The sequence below is a fragment of the Pelodiscus sinensis genome, chromosome 13 (genome assembly GCF_049634645.1).
Source record: "Pelodiscus sinensis isolate JC-2024 chromosome 13, ASM4963464v1, whole genome shotgun sequence".
Classification (NCBI taxonomy): domain Eukaryota; kingdom Metazoa; phylum Chordata; order Testudines; family Trionychidae; genus Pelodiscus; species Pelodiscus sinensis.
Window position 1 is genome coordinate 35,575,298 of NC_134723.1, and position 8,829 is coordinate 35,584,126.

Here is an 8,829-nt window from a genome sequence, read left to right on the forward strand (position 1 = left end):
ACAGGTGTGTTGTGAGCAAGACACAAGAAGTCATTCTTCTGCTCTACTCTGCGCTTGTTAGGCCTCAGTTGGAGTATTGTGTCCAGTTCTGGGTACCGCATTTCAAGAAAGATGTGGAAAAATTGGAGAGGGTCCAGAGAAGAGCAACAAGAATGATTAAAGGTCTAGAGAACATAACCTATGAGGGAAGGTTGAAGGAACTGGGTTTGTTTAGTTTAGAAAAGAGAAGATTGAGGGGGGACATGATAGCAGTTTTCAGATATCTAAAAGGGTGTCATAAGGAGGAGGGAGAAAACTTGTTCATCTTGGCCTCTGAGGATAGAACAAGAAGCAATAGGCTTAAACTGCAGCAAGGGAGGTTTAGGTTGGACATTAGGAAAAAGTTCCTAACTGTCAGGGTGGTCAAACAGTGGAATAAATTTCCCAGGGAGGTTGTGGAATCCCCATCTGTGGAGATATGTAAGAGTAGGTTAGATAAATGTCTATCAGAGATTGTCTGGACAGTATTTGGTCCTGTCATGAGGGCAGGGGACTGGACTTGATGACCTCTCGAGGTCCCTTCCAGTCCTAGTATTCTATGATTCTATGATAAGGGTCTGTGCCAAGATGAACTTTCCAATGCTTTTCTGCAAAGTATAATTTCATACACAGGTTGAACCTCTCTAGTCCGGCACCCTTGGGACCAAACCAGAGAATTTGCCAGACCATGGGAGGTCAATATTGTCTAGCAACATTACTCACACTTCCAGAGCTTACTGGGCTCTTAGAAGACATTTAGGAGTGAATTAGAGCTAAATAACAGCACAAAACTCTAATAGAGATGTAGCCATGTTAGTCTGGTCTTGCTGAAACAAAAGACAGGACTATGCAGCACTTTAAAGACTAACAAGATGATTTATTAGGTGATGAGCTTTCGTGGGCCAGATCCACTTCCAGAAAGCCAGGACTGGTGGCTGTAAATAAATTGTATGGGACTGTGGGACACTTAGCCACACCCATAATAAGTGGACACCTGGCTAATTAAAATCATGCCGGACCACAGATGTTGCCAGACCAGAGAATGCTGGACTAGAGAGGTCCATGTATATGTGGGGAGGGGGTTGTTTTGTTTTGTTTCGAGGAGCAGGGAGGGGTTGGCCTGCTGAAAGTGAATTCACCGGGCCAACTCCCAGCCAGATGATTGAGAGCTACTGCATTTAAGTTTTTATTTTAACTGTGAGGTGGTAGCCCATAGATTGGTCCCACTTACAGCTGCTAGCTTCTGTTTAATAATGAGAGTCTCAGAAGTAAGTCAACATAATCAAAGACCTTGCTTTTCTCAGACACCTGTGCCCACATCAGGCCCCTGTCCTGTATTGTTTGAAGTGAAAGTATCAAAGTGGCACCTTTGAGAGTATGGAAATGTCTGTCAGAATGAATCTGCACTTAGGTCATAATGGGTGAGGTATTGACAATCAGAACGTCTGAGATAAATTGTTCAGGAATTCATTCAGGATTGTCTTCCATGGAGATGGATATAAAAAGAGGAATGCAGAAATCTTTCCCTGCTAAACTAAATCTTAGTTCCAGGCCTGGTAAGTTGAAAGGAGATTGTGACGTAGTGGGGGGGAACTTGGTGGTTTCTATGGGTCTGTGGTAACCCCACTGGCTGCCGCCGGTACCACAGCCCAGGAGGACAGGGATGGGTCATTATGCAAAGGGATCTCTCAACCCGTCCGACCAGCTAACCCCCATGGAGAGGAATAAAGGAAGGTGAATGTTGCCCTGGCTGGGGGGAAGGGCTGGAGGAGAGGTAGTTAGTTCCTGTCTGGAAAGCAGGGGAGAAGGAGCTGGGGAGGGGGGCTGGGACTCCCCCATCTCAAGGGGGGCACTGAGGCCTCTTAGCCCCAGTTCCTGTAACCAGATTACATCTGTGCTGTGCTATATCCTGGAGAAGCAATAAACTACCTCCATTCTACTGGCTGGTGGAGTCTGTACGTGCCATTTCGGGGTGCAGGAGACGGGGGACCCCAATGCGCTGTCACAGAGATGCATTTGTAATTCTCCCTGGGAGCAAAAGAAACGTTAACATGCCTGCACCAACAAACTGAAATCTGCAGAAAACACATCCCAAGATCAAGAAAATGAATATCAAAGAAACATAAAGGTTACACCCAGAGTCCTGGTTTAGGTCAGAATATTTGCGTTCATCAGACTGAGGGCAAAATGTCCCCACTCCCATCTGCACTGCAGCTCCACATTGCAAATTCTGCCTTCATTCCTCACTCAGAACTCCTGACATCAGGGGAAATTCTGCCTGCGCAGCGAGTGCAGAATACACAATAGAGAGCTGCAGTGCAGACAGAAGTGGAGAATTTTGCTCTGAAAATGTAAACTAATAGGTAGCACTGAACTAGGGAATTAAGAACCAAGAATGGCATTATACAGAAAACAAGGCATGGGAGAATTTTCATCCTTCCTCTTCATGATTTTCTGGCCTCAGAGTACTTTGATATGGTAAATAGGAAGACTCACCTCTCCTGTTGCCAAATTAAACTTTTCTAGACCTCTTTATTTATTTGGCCTAATCATGTGCTTGTGTTCATTGCCTTCAGTGTGTGGGACCCTCAAAGGGATGGGAGGTGAATCGCTACCCAGCTCCTGTTGGCCTTCAAGGCAAGGAAGTCCCTTGATTCTTGGCCTGCCAGAGCTGACTTTCACTGGTAGTTTGAAAATCAATGCCAATATTTTCCTAAAATGATGCTCTCTACCCCTTCTCCCAGGAGATTGCCAAGAAAAGTCTGGATACTTAATTCAAGATATGAACGTGTTGCATAGAACCAGCTTGATAATCATGAGCTGAACAATGAGCTACAATGAACTTAGTGGGAGAGAACCTCTGTCCTTCTTTGATTGAGCAAGTGGTTGAAGACAGCAGAGGTGATACTTAAACACTTGGGAAATATTAGGTCTCTCGTTACTTGTAGTTTCCATTAATTCTGGCAAATGGTCTAGAAACGGTTCCATTCCCAGCAATTTTAAGCCTGTCCTTGGCACAGTGAGGGACAGGCGATTTGGTTCCTATGGGGTCATTTTTAGGGAAAGATCTATTAATGTTCCTCCCAAACAATTGGTCCCCTCTCTCCCAACTCTTGTCAGATATGGAGATTGGTCATGGGGATAGAGAAGGGGCAGGAATTGCCCATTTTGCAAGGCTCCAGTCTTGCTTCCATTTTATGATAGGACAGAAGCAACATTAAGGCGTGGTAACAAGAAGTCTGATGGCACCTTGAAGATGAAGGGTGTTTCTACACAGCACCCTAAACTCAAATTAAGATAAGCAATTTACGCTATGCCAATTGTGTATCCTATTTTGAGCCATCCCTTATCACTTGTGCAATGAAGTTTACTAGGATAGCGAAACAGCGCACCCGTTATTTTGAACAATATTTCAAAATAACGGCCGCATTTCTAAGATGCGGGGTAGCTAGTTTGGGATACCTCGGTATCGCGAAAGATCTCTTCTGTGTAGACATGCCCGAATAGATTTATTTCGGCATAAGCTTTCATTGGCCAAAACCTCACTTCATCAGTTTTAAAAGTACTTCACACCATCCACCAGTTCCTCTTCTGGAATCAAGAGGTTTAGGAATGAAAGGATCAGCAAAATATCTAGACCGGGGTGGGCAATAATTTTCACAGGGGGCCACTTTGTTAATTCTGGTACATGGGCATGGGCTTGCTTCATGTCCCTGTCCCCCCAAGAGGCAGGGCCTTGGTGGAAGGGGTTGAGGCTGGGGGCTACAGAGAGAGAGAAAGAGAGTGTGAGTGTGAGACACTTTGTGACACATTGAATGTGCATGGCACAGAGATGGGAGAGTGTGTGCGTGATAGTGACTGTGTGTGTGTGTGTGTGTGTGTGTGTGCGTGTGTGTGTGTGTGTGTGGCACAGAGACAGTGTAGCACAGATTGGGTGGGTGTGACAGTGACACAGTGTGTGTGCTGGCTACTGCTAGGTAAGTTTCTGAGATAAGCCATAGGCTGTCTCTTTAAGACCGGGAAAACTGTCCTGCTCTGTTGTTTTCCCCTCCCCCACTCTGCAGCGATACAGTATGGGGGGAAGTGCGTGCCTGTGTGTGTGTGTGTGTGTGAGAAAGAGAGAGCAGGAGAGAGAGTGCATCCATGCGCACTGAAATCTTACAAACAGGCCACTGCCTTTTAAGACAGATCCTCTTTTGAATCACTTACCATCCATGTTTCAGAATGGAGCAGCTCCACTGTGTGTCTCCCTCCCCCTGCGCCGCAGAGATGGGGAACAGGGGTGGGGAGGACACCCTGACACAGCACTTCCCTCTCTCCTCCACCACTCCTTGCTCTGCACAGCCAGCAGGAGCTACCTGGGCAGGCAGCCAGACAGAGCAAGGTGGGGATGGGCGATGGAACACAGGCAGCGGCTGTAAGTATTCACGCTCTGCTAATCAGCTGGGTGAGCTGGAGAGAAATGCTTGGTGGGCTGGATCAGGCTGAATTTGCCACCCCTGATCTAAACTAAGAAAGAGACCTCAACCTTACCATGACTGAGTGGTATCAGTGGAAACTCAGGGTCTATGCTGAGCTTTCTTGCTCCTCTGGCGGAATCCAGGATCCTGACACTAAGGATTTGCATGGAACTGTGCAGGTACACCCCACCTCGATTGAAGTAGGCTCAGACCGAGCTCCTCTTTTGATTAATTTGGCAGCAAACCAGGTCAGTGGATGGGTTCATCCCAGTTTATAATCATCTGTGACTCCAATGAAAAAGTCTTAGCATCACCAGACACAGCTCCCTTTGGCAAGTTGGGAAGCAGAAAACTGTGGAGAAGTAGTGAGAGTACTGATCTTCCATCATTCCTACAGATCTGGAAGGGAACGTCACAGCTGTTGGTCTTTCCTTCTCCAAGGTGTCTTTATGTCTTGGCAAAGGGGCCCCATCCTTCCTTCATTAAACAGTCAGGAAAGTAATCCCTACTCTCCCCAGTATGACTGAGTTTAAAGGAAAGGGTCATGAACATGGGCTCTGTTGGATCAACAGGGGAAGTCAACTGCTGAGTGGCGGGCACTTCTCTTGTGGGCAATCTCACTTCATACAACTTTAGGCAACTTTTCTCTCCTTCGCCCTATAGCCTGAAACAAAGACTCTTGCAAGAAAGATGATGATGGGTTTACAGTACTGCGCTGTCAAAACACGTCAGTGCACCAACTGCAAAAGGAGAGGTACTCAAATTGTAAAATTATACAATGTGCCTGCTGCATAATTTTCTGTTGAACGGATTCCAGCTGCAGCCCTTAATCGGCGATGCCTTTTTAAAAGGCCATTTTTCATGCAAAGAATCTCGACTTGCTGTACAGTGTGAGTGTGTAGCAATATGCGTAGGGGTTCCTGCTTGTGAATTGTAGTCAAAGGAGGAAGATGAGCATAGGGGCTGGGAAGAAGATGGTTTGCTGAAATGCTGCTGGGAGAGGCCTCTTCTTCCTTAGTAGCACTCCAGACCCATCATCCCACATCTGTTGGCTCCTTGCCTCTAACAGCACCACTCCTTGACATCCTCAGCAAGGCTGTGCCTTGCCACCACCTGCATCTCTACCCCTGTTTCCCCCAGCTGCCCATCCTACCTGCCTCTCTGTCAGGCTCGCCCAGCCTGCTGTGTTATCACCCCTTCCTTCTCCTTCAAACCCACCTCTTGAGGCTGTCCCTCCCCTTTTTTCTTCACCTACATAACCCTCTCCCCAGCCTTCCCTCTCTCACCTGTCACCTCTCTCTCCTGGGCATTGGGGTTTTTCCCCCTGAGGCTCTGATCTTGTAAACACACATGTGCTTAACACTATGCATGTGGGTAGTCCCTCTAGCTTCAATGGAATGACTTGAAAGGGAAGCATGTGTGTGTTTCCAGGATTGGGCCCATGGAATGTACATTCTCCAGAGCAAGCCAAGTGCCTTAATGGGCTTGTCCAACGTGACATAGATATAGAAGCGGCTTGGTTTTTAATGACAGTGAGTCTACTTAGGTTTTATGCAGATACCAGTGGGGAAAGCACCTTGGTTTCCAGTGATTTGAATTCAGTTCAGGTGATGTAAAATCACCCTCCATTGGGCCTAGAGTTCTTTTCTATGTGCTTGGGGAACATCAGAGCCCTCGTGGCATTTATACATGTGACTGTGCTGTGTCACGTATGTGACAGCAGGTCCCTGGGTCCTGGGTGGGATGATATAATGATCAATTATGTATTTGGAGAGTTGCTCATTGAAAGTAATCACAATCAATGGATTTGTACAGTGCCTAGGACAATTAAGTCCTCTGTGGGCATTCCGAAAGTGAATAAATCCCTGGCAATGACTGAGGACAAACTCTTGCTCTAGAAGTCATAAAATGAGGCTATGTCTACACTACGAGTTTTCTCAGCAAAAAATATGCTAATGAGGGACTCATTTGCATGAGTCATGGTCTCATTTGCATATTTATGCTGAAAACAGTGTGAATGTTTTCTTTTTGCACAATACCCCCTTTTCCCGCAAGATCCTTATGCCCCAAAAAAGAAGGTATACCGATCTTGCAAAAAAGGGAGGGGAGAGGTTGCACAAAAAGAAAACATCCACACTGCTTGTTTTTGTGCAAAAACCCCAGTGCAAAAAAGGTTCAGCAGAAAATATGCAAATGAGATCATGACTCATGCAAATGAGTCCCTCATTAGCATATTTTTGCTGAGAAAACTGGTAGTGTAGACATAGCCTCATAGAATATTAGAACTGGAAGGGGCCTCGAGAGATCATCAACCCCAGGCCCCTGCACTCATGGCAGGACCAAGCACCATCTACACCATCCTTGACAGATGTCTATCCAACCTGCTCTTAAATATCTCCAGTGATGGAAAGTCAAGTATCAGAGGGGGAGCTGTGTTAGTCTGAATCTGAAAAAGCGGAAAGGAGTCCTGTGGCACCTTATAGACTAACTGAAGTGTAGGAGCATAAGCTTTCCTGGGCAAAGATCCACTTCGTCAGACATGCATCTGATGAAGTGGGTCTTTGCCCAGGAAAGCTTATGCTCCAACACTTGTTAGTCTATAAGGTGCCACAGGACTCCTGGCCACTTTTCCAGTGATGGAGATTCCACAGGCAAGTTTTTTCTCTAATGTCCAACATAACCCTCCATTGCTGCAATTTAAGCCCGTTGCTTCTTGCCTGAAGCCATTGCAAGCTCATTGGGGAAGGAACTTCTTGCATGTTCCTGTGAGGCACCTAGCATGGGCTGCATGAAAACCCAATAATAAAAATGATTTACAAAAGCAACCAGTGCAAATGCTCCCTAGAGAAAGGGATTGTGGGGTTGAGCCCTAGCTGAGATGAGTTTGAAATGTTGGCACTGTAGCAATATCTAATTTCCAAGTCACCTTTCTCCACTAAGCACCAAGGTTTTGAGGCTGAAATGGTCAGTGTATTGTATAGAAACCAAAGGAGCCCTGTATATGCTGTGAACAAGGTTAGAAAGCAATCAAAGGTTTCTGACGGTATTATCATAAACTGTCCTGCAGTGTGTAGTTGCTATAGAGGCACATGGAGAAAGAATAGCTCTCTGCTCCTGGATTCATATGAATTTACACAGACACAGGGAACAGCCTAATGCAGGGCGAGGTGGGGGGAGCCGGATCCAGCCAGTCTAACACTTTGATTCTGCCTGTGGACTGCATCTGGCCACTTTCTATTTATACTCTGCTGCCTGTGCCACTGAATTTCCAGGTGGTGGCTCAGACAGCAGGATTCTATTTAAATGGCTCGTGGTTGCGGCATGAACTCGGTATGGGCTGGAGCTCTGAGCCTTTGAAATAGTCACAGCAACTCTGGGCGGCTGCCAGGTAACGCAGTAGCAGTGGGGCTGGGAGTTTAATTCAAAGCCTCTGGCCCCAGACAACTCTGAGGGGAGGCTAATCTCCAATCGTACCCCTTCCTGGCTGGGGTGGGTGGAACCTGTCAGTGACAACAAAGCAAAATGTATTAATCCCCCTTCCCCTTGCAAAAATTATTGCCCACCCCTGGTCTAATATATTTTCTCCTGTTGGCTTGGAGGCTCAGCCCATAAACGAAGCTTTGCAAAAGAAACCCTAGGAAAACAGAGTGCACTAAAGAGGGCCCCGAAATAAAGGCTTGGCGAGTGATTCCCCCCCCCCCCATTTGGTGGGATTTAAAATGCTCCAGGGAGGCTGGCAGAATCCAGCCCCTCCGTCTATAGAGGCAGGAGGCTGCAGGCCTGATCCGACGGGGCTTTCTGCGGTGCGTGTGGCTGTTTCGCTGTGAATCTACTAACTGCAATGGCCGTGCGCTTTGCCTCGGGCTCTGGCCGGGGAAACGCGCAGCCCCGGCGAAGAAACACGAGCCACGGGGCAGCTCCCGCTTTCCCTTCCTTACTGAGAGCGGAACAAGAGGTCTCAGAATAAAATCCCCCCCCCCCAACTGCCCGGGAGTCCCAGCCCACGTGAAGTGACTGAACAGCAGCCAGAGAAAAACCGCTGGTGTTGGCTCCTTCCCGGCGCGTCTTGTGGCCCTGGGCGGGGGCAGGGGCGGGAACAGCGGCGGCGGGAGGTTTGTGTGTGTGTGGAGGGGAAGGGGGAAGGGGGTTCTGGGATAACGGAGAAAGTCTCTGCATTTGCTGGGGAAGCAAAGCGGCTGCTGACGCTGGCGGCGGGATGGTGGCTGAATCCTTCCAGCGGTGCGCTCGGGTCAGTTACCTTGTTCATTTCAGCCAGTGCCTGCAGGTCTTTGTGCATGTCGGAGCCACGTCTATAGGCCAGAAGTGCTCCCGTGGAGTCTGTCTCTTTCGG

The 8,829-nt window shown here is 47.7% G+C and overlaps 1 long non-coding RNA gene across 1 annotated transcript; it reads left to right on the forward strand.

The window, feature by feature from the left end:
- The first annotated feature begins 1,470 nt into the window (after nt 1-1,470).
- LOC142831296 (uncharacterized) lies at nt 1,471-2,947 on the forward strand. The gene is made up of 2 exons (XR_012907018.1): nt 1,471-1,574; nt 2,763-2,947. It is a non-coding gene; the product is annotated as an uncharacterized LOC142831296 (long non-coding RNA).
- Nucleotides 2,948-8,829: the final 5,882 nt, after the last annotated feature.